This window comes from Plectrocnemia conspersa, unplaced genomic scaffold (assembly GCF_051122295.1).
Source record: "Plectrocnemia conspersa isolate PC_06_02 unplaced genomic scaffold, ASM5112229v1 ptg000011l, whole genome shotgun sequence".
Lineage (NCBI taxonomy): Eukaryota > Metazoa > Arthropoda > Insecta > Trichoptera > Polycentropodidae > Plectrocnemia > Plectrocnemia conspersa.
This window is the reverse complement of record NW_028277175.1, coordinates 2,492,068-2,507,737: the sequence shown is the minus strand read 5'-3', so window position 1 is coordinate 2,507,737 and position 15,670 is coordinate 2,492,068. Positions and strand designations below refer to the sequence as shown.

The window sequence follows — 15,670 nt, the reverse complement described above, 5'->3', positions numbered from 1 at the left end:
TTTTTGTTTTAAATGTAAAAAATATTCAATAATTTTAATAAATTTTAAAATGCATGTAGTTAATTTGAATAACTCTAAACTTAAAAATTATTTGCGAAAGATTATTGATGGTAAAGTAGTATTTGTGATTTTTAAATGTATATCAGCTCACGTTTTAAATTAAATGTGTTGATATTATGTGGGGGGGGGGAGTAACTTAGTTTTTGTTAGAGACGTTTTATAAGCTAGGGCCGACCCTGAGTATTCACACAAATGCGGATTACTTGGGATAGAGATTTTGTATGTACATCACCATTGTTTGCGACGAGGATCTTCGACTACATTATGCGGAGCGCGTGTGACTTTTAATATTTAATATCAATGCGCTAGTTCGTAGCGACCTCGAATTCAACCGTCATTGTAATTTGTTGCTGAACAGGATTTAGAGAAATTTTCTCATATACTTCTACAAGAATGAGTACAAGTCATACCCATATTTGTATTCTAGCGTCTGATATAAGCATTGGGATACAATTTATTGCATTTTTGGCGCAGCATCTATTCAAATATCACTTTTTGAAATTTCAAATCAAACGGTTTCGACAATCCGTCAATGCTCGGCGAGTTTTAGCAGCGGACTATAGATTATTCCAAAGAATCGCGAACGCGTCCCTTATTAATGACCGTTGCGGCCAGAAGTCAGCGCTGACAACGGTCCACTTACACGAGCCATCCAGCTTCTCAATTAGCTTGCCAATTATATGGAAGTGTACGAAACAATTTATATAAGATTCTGCACATATATTTTTGGTATGAACCACAATCTCTTTTTATTTTATTTTAATAAGTGTATGACTGTTTAAGTGTGTGTGTGTGTGTGTGTATACGTACGTATATAAAATGAGACTTTTTTGAACAAAGGCCATCGGGACTGGAGTTACGGCAAGGTGAGCGAGGGAACCACTCTGGGCCCTGTTTTTACTTTTATAAATATGCCACACCACCTGAACCTAAACTAGTGATATAATTTTTGGAAGCCCTTAAGTTAACCCTTTGGCCGCGTTCAAAAAACTTCCATACAACATCCGTGCGCGGCATAATTTTTAATGAATTAGGAATTATTTTTTTGTACTTAAACTTATCCTGTTACTTCATAAAATATAATCAACATATCAATTTATAATGAACATATCTGCTGTGGTGACGAGAATTGCAAACATGTAATATGTAATTTTAATATACCTGCAAATATTTTTAACCAAACCTAAAGCGATGTCGTTAGATAACGGTTTTAATATTTTGTTCAAGTAATTTTCAACATTAAAATGTATGAAACAACTGTGATATAAGGTCCAAAAGTCGATGACGGCTATACTATATTTGCGTTTACACAGTCAGTTCGAGGGCTATCCATTTCATCATTATTCATAATTGAGAAAGTGATGAAAGTTACGCTCTTACTATTAGCTCTAAAACACACGATACGGATATACTCATTACTCCGATTGTTAAAGTGTACGTCATTTTCTGTAATATTTGTTTTGTAATGAAATAAAATACAGTTAGAATCTTATAGGTATTTATGTTTAATAAGATATTTGAAGAATTGTGCAATTGGCCCAAAGACCGAAAACGCCGGGCATCGACGGGCGAAGTTTTGTGTTGTGTCCACCCCGCGGCTGTAAACAAGCGGCGGCCGGCGGCGGCCCGTGCCCTGGGGCCTGGCACTAGTAGGGTAAGTTTTCAGACCTCTATCTTGTACAATTGGTACTTTTCGTAAGACTCTGTCCGCGAGACTGCGCCCCGCGCCTTCGCCCTTCGCCCCTAAAAATATTCACCCAAAGCTCTCTCCTTCCCTTAAGTGGCTAAGTGCGAAAGGGACGGAGAGAGCTACCTGCGAAGCCAAAAGTGTGGGGGCACCAGCACCATGCACCCCCTATGCATCTACAAAACTAAGTACTATCAAATTTCATATGAATATGATTCATTTCGCGCAGACATTATGTAAATATTGTTTAGTGCCAAGTAGGAGAGATTGTTTATTTTTAAAACTGTGCGCCGCACTGTGTTTTATTTATGAATTCTATCTTTCAGCGTTTGTATGTGTTTGTGTATAAAAACTAAGTGGCGTCAATTATTATGTAACCGTGTGTATGGATATGGATTTTCATATTTTTACTACTCTCCATGTGTGCGTTTGAATTAACCACTCAGTGAGTCACGTTTAATAATACGCCGTAAATTCATTTATGGACTTAGTTGAAACAAATTTCATTTAGAGTCGTCGAGCGACAGTTCAAAACTTGAGCTTTGAGCAAATAACTGTTTTTGCTCTTAGATATTTCATATAAAGATCGGTTGAAATCCAAAGGCATTCATGAAGTGGGTGAATTTAAAAAATGTAGCAGCGTCAGGAATTCATTACCTGTTAAAAGTTTAATAAAAAAATATTTGCGACTCGCAGAACAAGTTTACTCGTCACGTTATACAAGCGTACGTGACGATCGGAAATCTGGACGGATTAATACCACTTGCAAATGGACCTTAAAAAATTAAGATCAAAAATGAAATGTTCGATAGAATATACATGGACGCCAATTCAGTTTTTCCATGGCGGGGGGAGGGGGGAATGTGCATAGTCAGTAGTCGTTTTTTTAATTTTTCAATTTTATTACGATTCAAAGTATTTACTTAAATGACGTGCAAATTCAAGGGGGTCCCTGTTTAGAATCATGCCGTCGGTGTCGCAGTGGAGACGCTCGGTTATTTAGCGTTCATATATATTTTTTTTATAACAATAAAAAGAATTACAATAAGTGAGAATCGTATGAAGCACATCTAAACTGAATTTTGACCAATAGAAGAGCGCAATAAATAATTATCTCTTCTCAGAAGTTAAAAATCCACGTCAAAAGCAATAAAATCGTGCCGTACATGACTTTTTTGCTTTTGACGTGAATTTTTGACTTCTAAGAAGTGATAATTGTTTTTGCCCTCTCCTATTGATCAAAATTCAGTTTGAATATACTTCAACCAATACTCTTATATCAGAAGTTCGTAATAATATCAGTAATGATGACCGTGCGCAAAAAGGTAGTCCTAATAAAAAGTAATAAATTACAAATTAATGCAATGTATTTAATTCTTTATTTAGTCTGAAAAGTGTCTTGTGAGCGATCGATTTGTGATACAATTTTCGTGTGAGTAATAATCCGCATCACCAATATTCCTGTGACCAGTTGTGAGCTAAAGTCCGTTCACCACTCATGACACTTCCTTTCGGAATACACTTATATCATAATCATCCATCTGAGACTTTCACAAGTGACTTCACTTCTGATTTGCGACACACAAGAGTTCAGTCGCACTTTATATGTGTGACATTTGTTGCTGCTTGTTTGAAATAATATGTCGGATTTTTTGGCTGCAATAACGTTACTGAAAGACGGATAGCCGTTACTGATAAACTGATTATACCTGATAAAAAATTCTTTTCACACATACTTGATACAGTTTACCATGCTACAATTCTTAAAATTTTTGAATCATACTTTTCAACTCTTCGTTAATATATTCAATTTGGGAAACACAGATCTACATCATAAATTCCTTAATGTTTATTCTGTTTATTATTGTAATTCCAAATTTTTACACGACGACCTTAAAATATTATTTAAAATACAGGTTTATTAAATATTTAAATTTGATGTTGAAAATCTATGTGTATGATCATTCGCTAATAAATTACCAATTAGTATCGAAAAATGTCATTCTATGACCTAAAGGAAGAACACCACTTAAATTTGATTATAAAGTAGATAATAATGCACTTCATCGTACAGAAGAAGACTGTAATTTCCATCGCTATAATCTCAAAGATTTTGTGATATGCCTTAAAGAGCTCGAAGGCACTGTGCCTTGTATTCAAACACCAGTTGGCGACTGCTGCTCTAAGTTCCGTAGCTAAAAATTGCCAAGCATCGACAGATTGTCCACAGTTCTTCATTAAATTGAGCACTTAGCACAAAAATAAAGATAAGATCCGTACTGTTGTAAAGATATCTGAGATTTTTTTTTTTTAATTATTTTATCAAGGAGTATGTACTTCATTATAACATTAGAAATAGCCGAAACTCTAATGAATTGTTAAACTGACAGGCGCTCCGCATAACGATATCGAGCATCCTCAACGCCTTATCGCAAACTTTGGCGATATGCATACTGAATTTCCACGCCACTCCCTGGTATTTCGTCAAGAATTTCTGTTTAAACACCTTTGCCTAAACTATAATGGAATTCTAATTTCACAATACGGTAGCTTAGTTTGTAAGAACACTTAGGTGCTATTTAATATAAGTTAAAAAACCGAAGAATAATCCAATCTAGATTTAGGAGTTCTGGTTCTATTATCAATTTTTAGGTGCTTCATGCGCTTTTTTTATAAAACGTTTATTTTAATACGATAATTAATTTTATAAACAATAATATTACTAGTTCATAACCATTTTCATGTTTACAATTATGTTATTAGCTACAGTAAAATAAAACGTTGGTAGTTACAGTTTAAGGGTAAAAACTACAAATCTTTCACAATTTTATGGAAAGAAAAAAAAATGGATTAAGAACTAATTTACCTGAAGATCTGAAACCATTGAAATATGTTCTTCAGCCTCTAAAGTAATATGTGCTTTGGCAGGTTGTGCTTAAATTTAAAATGTCTCAGATACATGAGATTAGTGGGTAATTGCGGTTTCGCGAATTATTTTTATTGTATTTTCTGGTATAAAAATGACAATGTTTTAATATTGTTGGTATTTGTAGGCTATTATGTAGATTTTTAAGATCAGTATAAAGAAGATGTACTATATATTATTTTTATTAGCCTAATTTTGAATGATTTGCTATTTAAAAAAAATGTAATTACTGGTGTTACTCCACACCTAGCAAGCATATGTTTATATATGTCTGATTAATTGTCCGTATATTAAGATTTTTTTTTTCTTTTACCTGCCATTTCGAAATTTGTTAATATGTGGGGGGGGGGGCACCTATTATTGAAACAGTGTAGAAAACCCGATACGTTTTGAATCCCTACTAGGCGATATCTAAATAATGCAAATTAATTGTGAAAAAATAATTATGGAGTAAAAATCAGTGTGCAAGCTTAGTATAATTCCCATTGAATTCTAATTAACTATAATATTTTCTTGTATGAATCTGATTCTTAATTGAAATTGTGACTATAATTTCAACTAGTATAAAAGTAAGTCATTTTATTTATAAACCTGATGTTTTTGAACATTTTCTGTTAAAATAGGCAATATTTTTTGTTGTTTAATTTACTTTTATTGCTTTTCATTTTTAAGCGAACTGGTCGTATGTAGTCGCTTTGATAGTAGATATTCAGTTACGTCGGTAGATCCTTTTTGAAGTCGTCGATATTTGTTCTCGAGTGCGTGCCTTTGGAGCGAAGTAGTAGTCCGAGCCACGGGTGTGTCTAGTTCGATTTTGTTATTTACAAAATCGGATAAAGGGATAATTGTTTTTGCGCTCTTATATTGGTCAAAATTCGGTTTAGATGTGCTTCATTCGATTCTCACTCATTGTAAGTTGTAATATTGTTATACAAAGTCTTAATATGAACGCTAGATGTTATATACAAGTTGAATATAAAGGCTTATATTGACATAGAAATAACGTAAGAAATATTAATATTTAGCTAATGCGGAAATTAACTTTATAACTAAATTTGCTATAATTGCTCCATCCAATTGAAACGATTATGTTTATACGTACACGTAACGTAAGCATATGCCCAAATTGCCAAACACGCCCTTTTACGGCAACGATTTGGAAAATAACGATCCACATAAACGGCACAACTCGCCTAATAAATTGGTCAATAGTGTAGTAGTAGTAAAATAATTTATACCAGAGGACAATACTTCAACTTTGTCGGTCGTATTTGGTTAATTTTTAAAATAAATTTTTACTGCTTCCAGCTGCGCTATCAAAATAACCCACCCTATTTCGTTAAGAGTGAAACACAAGCGAGGGAAATTGTTACCGTCGCTGTTAATGTTACTAAAAATACACATTATGATACTGAATTATGGACGCGAAGTGCTCGGCCGATGTTAGTTGTGACCTTTCGTCTTGTTTGTCTTTCTTATTAGAGTGCCAAGTGAGCGTAGATTTATGTATTTGAAAAATAATATACTCGCCAAATACTGGTTTTAGTTTGTCAATAATCAAAAAAAGCATTCTAGAAATTTTGATTTTTTTTGTGCCTAATATACCGATTAACATAATATGGAATTTATGCTTAAAATCAGTATTCCAAAATCGCTTGAAACGCATTTCTGCACCTCAGTTTCGTTGAAATGTTATTCATGTGACTCATGAGAACTAACGAGGATTCCTATTCAAAGCCCAAAAGTTTAATTTTTACTATTCGATTTATTATTATTTTATATTTAACAATTTAATGGTCTATTTTTCAATGACTATAAATTCTATTATATTCTGAATATTTCAGTATGTTTTTTTTTTATAAACTTATTGCATCATTCAGCTAAAACCGTACAAAACTATTAATATTTATTTTATAAATATCCGATTCGATATGTAGTACTTCAGCATATTTGTTCCTAGAAAATGAAATGTTTATTGCAATTCTAAGAACGTTGATTTATATTTAACAACATAGCAAGATAAATATTCTAGAAGTTCGAATAAATCACGGCGCATATTATATATTTATATATAAATCGAGTGCGTCATAAAAAATAGGTTATATAAAATATAACTGATGAATGCCTTATTATTTCATTTCGTTTTGGGAGAAGATTGATTTTTTGAGGTATGTACGAGAGAAATTCTACCCTCGACATACACGAATCTACCCCAACACGATAGACGTAGAATCTGAAAAGGCTCGGAGGTGAAGTACCAATCACCACCCCACTCTGTATCTATTTTTCTGTCTGAATAAAAATTCCAATAAATATACAAAAAACAGTTTTAAAAATAACGAATATTATTTTAGTTTTATTTTTTATTACAACTCTGACTATCATGACTTGACAGGTTTACTCAATGCTTTCCAGCTCCTCATAGCTTATGCCGAAAACATCCTTGTGCTTGGCAAGCTCGTTCAGAAGCTGGAGAGCTGGAGGGTCCTGGCCGCAACGGTCAAGAATAAGGACCGCGATCGCAACTCTCTAGGGCACGGGTCAGCAAACTACGTCCCGCGAGCAAAGAATAATTATTATATTTTCAAATGCGCTATAACAGAACTGCCGACCGTCAAATTAAAGAGTTGCGAAATATGAATCCTATTGCTTCGCATACTACTGTTATAAATCGACAGTTTCAGTACCCTTCATAACGCTTCTTCCCATATTTTAATCCCATTTTATAATCCGTGAATATGCATCATGTTATGTAAGAAGAGACTAGTGTGAATTATAAGTGACAAAACATTATGTTTATGATGCCTATACTAAAAGAACACAATATATTCATTACGAAACTAAGCACGATATTCACACCTCATGATGAAGCTATAATTAAAGTCAATATACGTGTAGCTCATTTATTTATTAATAAAGGAACTGAGCTATTTACTGATGGTGAATTAATTAAGTCGTATTTGATTGTTGAGCACATTGCGAGTAACATCAATAGCCAATTCAATATCAGATGTTTTTTTCTGTGGTTCCTAATTGTTTTAACTCGCACCGAATCAAGATTTTTCCAAGGCGCTCGGTGTCAAATTATAACAAGTGCACTTATAATTTAAATAACAGTAAAAACCCATTTTAAAAAATGAGTTACTGATATGCACCACATTATTTATTCGAGGAGTCAATGCAATGTTTTAAGTCTGCAAGAAACAACTACAGACTTGTACAAAAAAACAGAATACTCAGACAATCTATTTCGTACAAACATTTTTTCAAACGCGCGGATATACACGTCAGCGGGGAAATTGTTGCATACACGTCTTAAACCTCCGCTAGAATACATAGTAACATAGTAAAAAGTCGATTTTAGCAACGGCAGTTATACTATTAAAACTATATTCATGCTTCTTAAATTGAAAATTGGTTATTAATAGCTAACTTAATGCTTACAAACGCTTAAATAACTCTCAAAGCATATATTGAGTTCATATTTAATATTTTTAACGCCTCATATGTAAATAATACTTATTTTTCTTCTATTGTAATGTCAGACCAGTGGCGTAGCTAAGGTTTGTGCCATCCAGGAGGACCTTTAACTTTCCGGGGCAAAGGAGACCCCTTTACCTCCTCCCCCTCCCCATCCAACTACGCCACATACCCTTCACATATTATATGCATATAAAAAATGTGCAAAACAGTTAATGGTTATCAAGTATTTCATTACTTTAGCATATACTCAACTCGAACAAACAATGGGGAACATCTCATGTCAGTGTAACTTCGACTTTTACCGATTTTGAGAAAGTTGCGAAATTTTCGGGCAGGTTAAAAATATTTTTATCTGTAGGGACCGGCCGGTTCATAAAATCAGCATTTGTTTATTGTTTTCACATATTCAATTTAGCTATTTGTCGATATATATTTAAGCGCATTCAGTTTAAGAACCACATTACACAAACGGTCCTTCCATCGCGAAAATACCACCCCCAAGCATGTGCCGCCCGGGGCGGTTCGCCACCCCTACGCTACCGTCAGACAACACGATTTAATTGCTTTTAATGTTGATTTTGGACTTTTGATAAGTGGAGTTTTAGTGTATTTCGTATATTTCTTTGAAGTGGTAATGGGAGTGATTATAAATCGTAGGAAATAAAAGTTTAATTAAAAAAAATTAAGTTTACTTAGTAATGCAGTGTGAAAATTTTGCTCCTGCTGTTTAATAACACGCTATATTGTCGTTCCATATTTTTGGATATTTTTATTAAAATTATTATTTAATTAAATTAAAAGTTAATTAATTCGCTTACTACTTAAGAAAACGTTAATTTAACTGCCCATAATTTTTTCTTAAGTATTTTTCAACACGTTTTTGCTTCATTAAAATTATAAAAATCAGATTCTTAAATGAAATACGATCGACGGATATACGCAGAAAAATGGCAATTAAATAAAAAAAATTCTCGTTTCATTTTAACTCAATTTTATTTAAAAGTGTAATTCCAGTGCAAGTTCCTGTTTTCCTTAAAAATATTTTTTAGATATATATTTATTTAAAACCCTTTTCCCATGAACTTTGATGCATCTTTATAAGTTTGGAAACAATGACAAATAATGCGATACAATAGAAATATACAACTATCATCCCATGAGTATAAAATCGGGGATGAAGTCCAGACTTGAGCTTTATAAAATTTCATATAACGGTTGTCCAACTCGTTGATAGCCAATGCACTTTCCTGATTCATTTAGATTTGTAATACACATACATAGTATATAGTTTTCTGGAAAAACCTCAATTATCTGCGCCCACACCATCCTGGAAAACTCATATCAGATGAGTCAATACCCACAGACAGGCTTTTGAAAAATATGTGGAGGGGTGAAGAATAGTATTCGAGTCGAAGCGTCATGAAGCGATAAACAAGATGGCGTCGCTGAAAAGCGCGAATCGAGAATGTAAATTAGCGGGGGAGGTTGGGCGTAGTGAAAAAAAAGATGACGTCTGGGGGTAGGAGGGGGCGAACCCCAGCTGACTGGCGTCGGTGGGGGGGTCGCGCTGCACGGTCTCGGATGCGCTGCAGGGGCACGTGGTGCGTTCTGAAAATTTACAACAATCCGTCGACTCTTAAAATTATTGATTTTTCATCGAAAATGTTGTGTCGGGTAGTCGACGTGGGGTGGCCGTCGCTCGCACACGCCCCCACACAGGTGACCGCGACGCTCTCTTCTCGCTCTTCCTTCTCCCAGTTTAAAAACAATATTAACCGTGTAGTGGTAGGGGGCGGCGGCGCCTCTCGATCTCGCGCCCCCGCTGCACCCCCCTACGCCCCCACCCTCCTTTCGTCTGACGGTCGATACGGGGCGAAGGGGGCGCGCGCCGGCATTTATTCGGCGGCGAGACAGGGTTGTCACTCGCCACGTAATAGAATATGTTTATGGCACACACAAGTTCCTCATATTCTACACTTTGGTTATCATAGATTAGGTTTTCCTAGATTTTCCTTATCTCACACATCCATTGATTGTTAGCTGTAATGTAAAGTAGTGAGACATCAGATTTTTAATCTGATGTCTCACTACTTACTTAGTAGTTATTAGTTACGCATTGGGCTGGCGCCCATCTTGTTGCAACACAAAAGATACACAATATATACATATCGACATTTTATAATTAGTATAATATAATGGGGCATCTTTAAGGCATATACATATGTTTCAAACTACTTATACAATTTTTTCTACAACTGACTTTAATGCCATCTTTATCTGCAGAACCATTAATAAGTATTAGATTGTGCATTATCGTGATGTAAAATTCAAGTTTTAGATCCTTTTCGGATCGTCTGTCGCAAAAGCGTCATACAGAAAAATAGTACTTATTATTGACTGTACGACCTAATAGTATTCTTTATGTGATATACCGTTATGATCAGTACGAAAAACCATGATATTCGATCGATCTTGACGTACTTTTTTTGCTCTTGGCTCTTCAAGACACTATCCGGGTTATAGAGTCCGGGGTCTTTTGATATGGATGTTTAAGTATGAGTCAGATGAAGTGTCCAGTTGAATTAATTGCTGGTTGCTAATGTCTTAGTATTTATATTCATGGCCTTCCATGATACATTTTGTGGTTCACCCTTTTCGGCGAAACAACGAAGTATAGAAGGGTGGCAAATTTCTTCGAAATAAGTTGCCGTTGGACGATAAAATATAATGTAAACGGCTGCGTGCGTATCTATTTTCAAGGCAAGAAAATATTTAATTCTATATGCTTTATAGCGCGTACCTTAATATGTTAAATGGTCTCCCACTGTGTTTCATTTTAAACGAAGAAACCTTTTTTTTCTTGACGGTTAAAACGTTTTATCGCGAGTCGGACTTTTTTTATAATTATAATGTGCGTTAATCCTTCCAATTGTAAATAGCGAGTGTTTTAGTTGATGAACCCGACAGCACTTTCATTGAGTTATTTTGAAACAAATTTAGAAAATATGCTTCTCGTTTCATGCCAATAATATTAGTCGAAATTGCTTTGCAAGGACCGAACATGATACCAACTTTTTCAGCAATCTCTCTTGATAGTGATTCGGAAACTACTAAGCAGTCTCCCTGTTTGTTTTTACGTTTACGTCACAACAGCTATTAATTCCCGACAGTAGTGAAATAAGAGCTTGTGCGAATTCGTAGTGTAAAATCTCAGATTTGTTTGCCCACAATTTTGGTCGAATATCTTTTAATTATATAACGCAAACAGCGTAAAATTGCAAAGATAAACAGTATAGAGAACCTTGATATTCGATCGAACTTGACATGTTTTTTTGGTCTTGAGACAATTGAACATATTGTAGCAATTTCAGGTCGTCATGAATTTCATTTTTCATAACTAAAATGTTAGTTATTTTTTTTTAAAAGAACTGTCCGAGACACTAACTTTTATATCATTAATTTTAATGATAATTTGGTGATTTATAAGTACAGTGCTGTTATTTTATTTACATTTTCATCAGTAGTTGACGTGTTAGGCCACGAATCTTTTTTTTACTTTCAATGTCTATGTGACCCTCTTGGAAACTTTGTAACGTTCATAAATCCTTCGTTTGGAGCAGGCTTGTCAAACTAGCGGCTCACAATAAACATTTTTTAGCTTTCAACAGCATATCTAACAAAAAAAAAATATAGCTCATTTATTTATTTATTTATATTTATTTTTTTCTCTCCCCCGATATGGTGTCCATTTTAATTTTAAAATTCTGATCCGACTTGTGAGTTGTACTGATATTAAATAATTATAGATCATAACTAAATATAATAACATCTGCGCCAAGTGCGATGTAAAAAGGGGCAACCCTACACCGGGGTCATTCGCACCCCTTGCACTCGCCGCACACACAAGTACACACACGTACACGTGCACACACACATAGCAATATTGATTTTGCTTTTAAACAAATTGTTCATATCGCGCGCAGGCGGCGCTCGCGTCGCCCGCTCTTTCGCCTCTTTGGGCCAAAAATATTTTTTCGGTACGCTCTTCTTCCTTTTCTTTTCCTCGTTCGATTTTTCACCCGCGTGGACACCGTCTTTAGTTTTATCAAATTATTTTTTACAATTTTGTTCGCGGTCATTACAATAATAAACGAGTCGTCGCGCGCCGCTCGGGGGAGGCGCCCCCTGCCCCCTTCGACGGATCGATACCGTTGTTTATGTTGCGGCTACGTCGGTGTACGCACACGTTTTATTTTTTCGCCTCTTTTTCTTCAATCGCCGAACGCGCGCAGAATCGATCTACTAGGGCGGAAAGTCAGTCGCGTCGGGCGGGTTGTCGCGCGGGCGGACGAAAGTGGTGATTTGCCTTTTTTAAATATTGCGCGCGTGTGGGTGTGTGTGTGTGTGTGTGCGTAAAAGTTAATAATTATTGACCTTCAGCGCCACCGTCGGCGGTGCGGTGAAGCTGAACGGCGCGTGACGTCACGGGCGTGATTCTAAAAAGATGCAATCGATGTCCATGAGGCGCGCACGCACACATACATACTCGTTATTTTAATTTAAATATTAAATAAGTGAATCGAATAAATAGTAAACCAGACTCAATTTTATTTTACTTTTATTTACAATACCGGAGTCAATTTTCATTTTGTATTTAATTTCAAATCCGTTAAAACTCTGGCTTATATTATCAGTGAATATGTAATAAAGCAAATGAAGATCTTCAAAGTCAAGAACGTGCTAGCTGAAATTATATGTATTTTTATCTATCATATCCATGGCTTAAAGTGTAAAGTTGCTAACTCCACTTTGAATGAAAATGATTTAACAATGTCATCTTGTACTTTTAATCAAATTGCTATCTCTAAAATCTCCAATTAAGCGCTACAAACTTGAGATATTGTTTTATTTTCCTATTTTCAAGTTGTCTATTTAGTTTTTTGTTTCTCCTGTAAAGTTGTTAAATATGGAGTAAGCAATATTACGCTTGAAGCCATCGATATATATTTTTAACAAAAATTTTAGTGGCAAAACTAGAACTGAATAATAATAAAAATATTGTAACAATTTATTAAATTGAAAACACATTATTTGACTGCATATTTTTATGAAGGGAAAGCATAACATAACCTCTAATATTCTTATCATTTTTTTTGATAAGTAAGATTTTATGTAAATATATTACCGTCTTGTCTGATTCTTTCACATATTTACAGTACAGATATATATATCAGTGCGACATTTTTTCGCCCTGAAGTAATTTTTAATAAAAACAGACTCGAGTGTCCAAATATAATTATGAAAGAAACATGTTAACTATGTATAGAAAAACACATTCTAGCCGTAAATTATATATATAATATAATAGATATGTTGTTAAATGTATTTTCATCTTTCATAAACATGCATATTTTTGCCAAAAATTTGTAGAACCAAAACTTCAGCTGTGTCACCTGTTCAATGATAGATATTTGAAAAATTTCCTAAATTAAAAACACATTCAAATATAATTATTGTAATTTTCAGTAAAGTAAAATATAATATAAATAAATTCATGCCTTGTTTAATACTTCTACATTATTATAATACAGAATAATTAAGTATAACATTCGTATGGCAAGAACGTGTTAAGCGATAAATTTGCCTATTTTTAGACATACCAGAACAATATTTTTTTCGTCCTAAAGTAATATTCCATAAAAAACAGACCCAAATATAAGTATGGCAATAACATGCTTAACTATGTATAGAAAAACATAATTTTGCCATAAATTATATGGATATATTATTAAATGTATTTTCATCTTGATATATATTTATAATAAAACATGAAACACAAAAACTACAGCTGAATCATTTATTTAATGATAAATATTTTAACAATTTCTTAAATTAAAACACACTATTTGACTGCAAATATTTATTTGACTGAAAACATATTTTTGTCGTAAATGATGTATTTACATGGATATGTTTTTGGATGTATTATCTCTTTCATTTATATTTTTGACAAAAATTGGGCAACAAATTTAATGGTCAGAATAAAAATAGAGGGACGATCAAAATTAAAATAACGAATGGTGATAATTATATTATTCAGAGTCAGAATAAATATCAAATGGTTAGAATAAAAATTGCATACGGTCAGAATAAAATATAAGACGGTCATGTGAATTAAAAAAAAATATTTCAACATTTATAAATAAAATTAGGCAATAAATTATTTATTTTAAAAATATGTTATAAAATATCTCGCTCGCGCAAAAACTTTTGGACAGGTTAGGTGCGAGCGGGTGAGCGTTTCTCAGAACATTAAACACCCCATGAATAACTCTCATCAAATCTATTTAATTGTATGTAGGACGCGAAAGTATTCAAAGCGACGAACGAAGCGGGAATAATGACAGAGCGGCGATGGAGAGCACGCTTGGTTTGTTGTGTTGACATCTGACAATGTTGCGAGCCCAACCAAACAAGTTGGCTCTAAAAACACCTTGATAATGATCATGTTAATGAACTGCCGACATGCGAATGACAGTGCCAATCTTCAGCGTTACAGCAATAACAACACTATACGATAACACTATTGCAAACCGAAATCTGAATCTGTTTCATGCTAGATATTTGGAAATTTTCTTAAATTGAAAACACATTATTTGATTACAAATATCTATGAAGGGAATACATAACATAACCTCAAATATTATTATATATTTTTTTCGTTAAAATAATATGACTTCAAATACTCATGAATTAATACATATTTAATTAAATATTTGACTCCCATAAAAAAACTGCACCATCAAGTGCTGGTTCTACTTTTAAAAAAATAAAATAAAAGTAAATTCTGATAAAACTGTCAAAAATTATTTTGTAAGAACATGTTAACTGTGAAATATAACGCATTCTTGTTTTCTATAGTAATGTTCAGATAGAACGTTTTAAATAATACTTCTACAAATTCTATGCGTTTTAGATCATTGCGAGCTAATTTGAATGATCAGGGAAAGGCAGTATTTTTATCCTCAAGAGTCATATTCCACTCTTATTGTTAGTCGGCGGGCCGCATGTATGATTTATAATAAAAATGTTTTATAATTCAATAAAACGCGATGGACCGCCTTGAACAATGTTGCAAGTAAATAAAATATGTTAATACTTATCTTATATACTATACAGAGCTTCACCAACGAATTAGTAATCACAAGATAACGGCTTTTAGAAGTTTCGAGGAACGAGCCAAAATAATTGCGCGGATTTTTTTATATTCGGAAGAAAAAGCCACCGCTTTTGAGTGCTTACTAAATAAAGCCAATTTGCTTTGCTGCCTTCAATAGTAATTCTTAAAAAATTAATCACTGAATAAAACTCACAATTTTTCACATATTTATCAACGATGATAAGTTTATAAAATAGAAGATGGAAAAAAACCTTTAAAATTGATAATTTATCTTATTTTTAGTTCAAAACAATTTATTAAGAAGCATAACATAGCAGAAGGGTATCATATAAAT

The 15,670-nt window shown here is 33.7% G+C and overlaps 1 protein-coding gene across 4 annotated transcripts in view; it reads left to right on the top strand.

Moving 5' to 3' along the window:
- Positions 1–1,615: 1,615 nt before the first annotated feature.
- The window catches only part of LOC148229131 (uncharacterized), a 31,697-nt gene continuing 17,642 nt past the window's right edge, over positions 1,616–15,670 (top strand). For 2 of the 4 annotated variants that reach the window (XM_088197473.1, XM_088197469.1), the window contains exon 1: positions 1,616–1,714. The gene's annotated coding sequence lies outside the window, so the exon portion shown is untranslated. Of the gene's footprint in view, positions 1,715–12,133; positions 12,194–12,219; positions 12,514–15,670 lie in introns of those variants that run through there. The other 2 variants (XM_088197471.1, XM_088197470.1) reach the window with 2 other exon arrangements.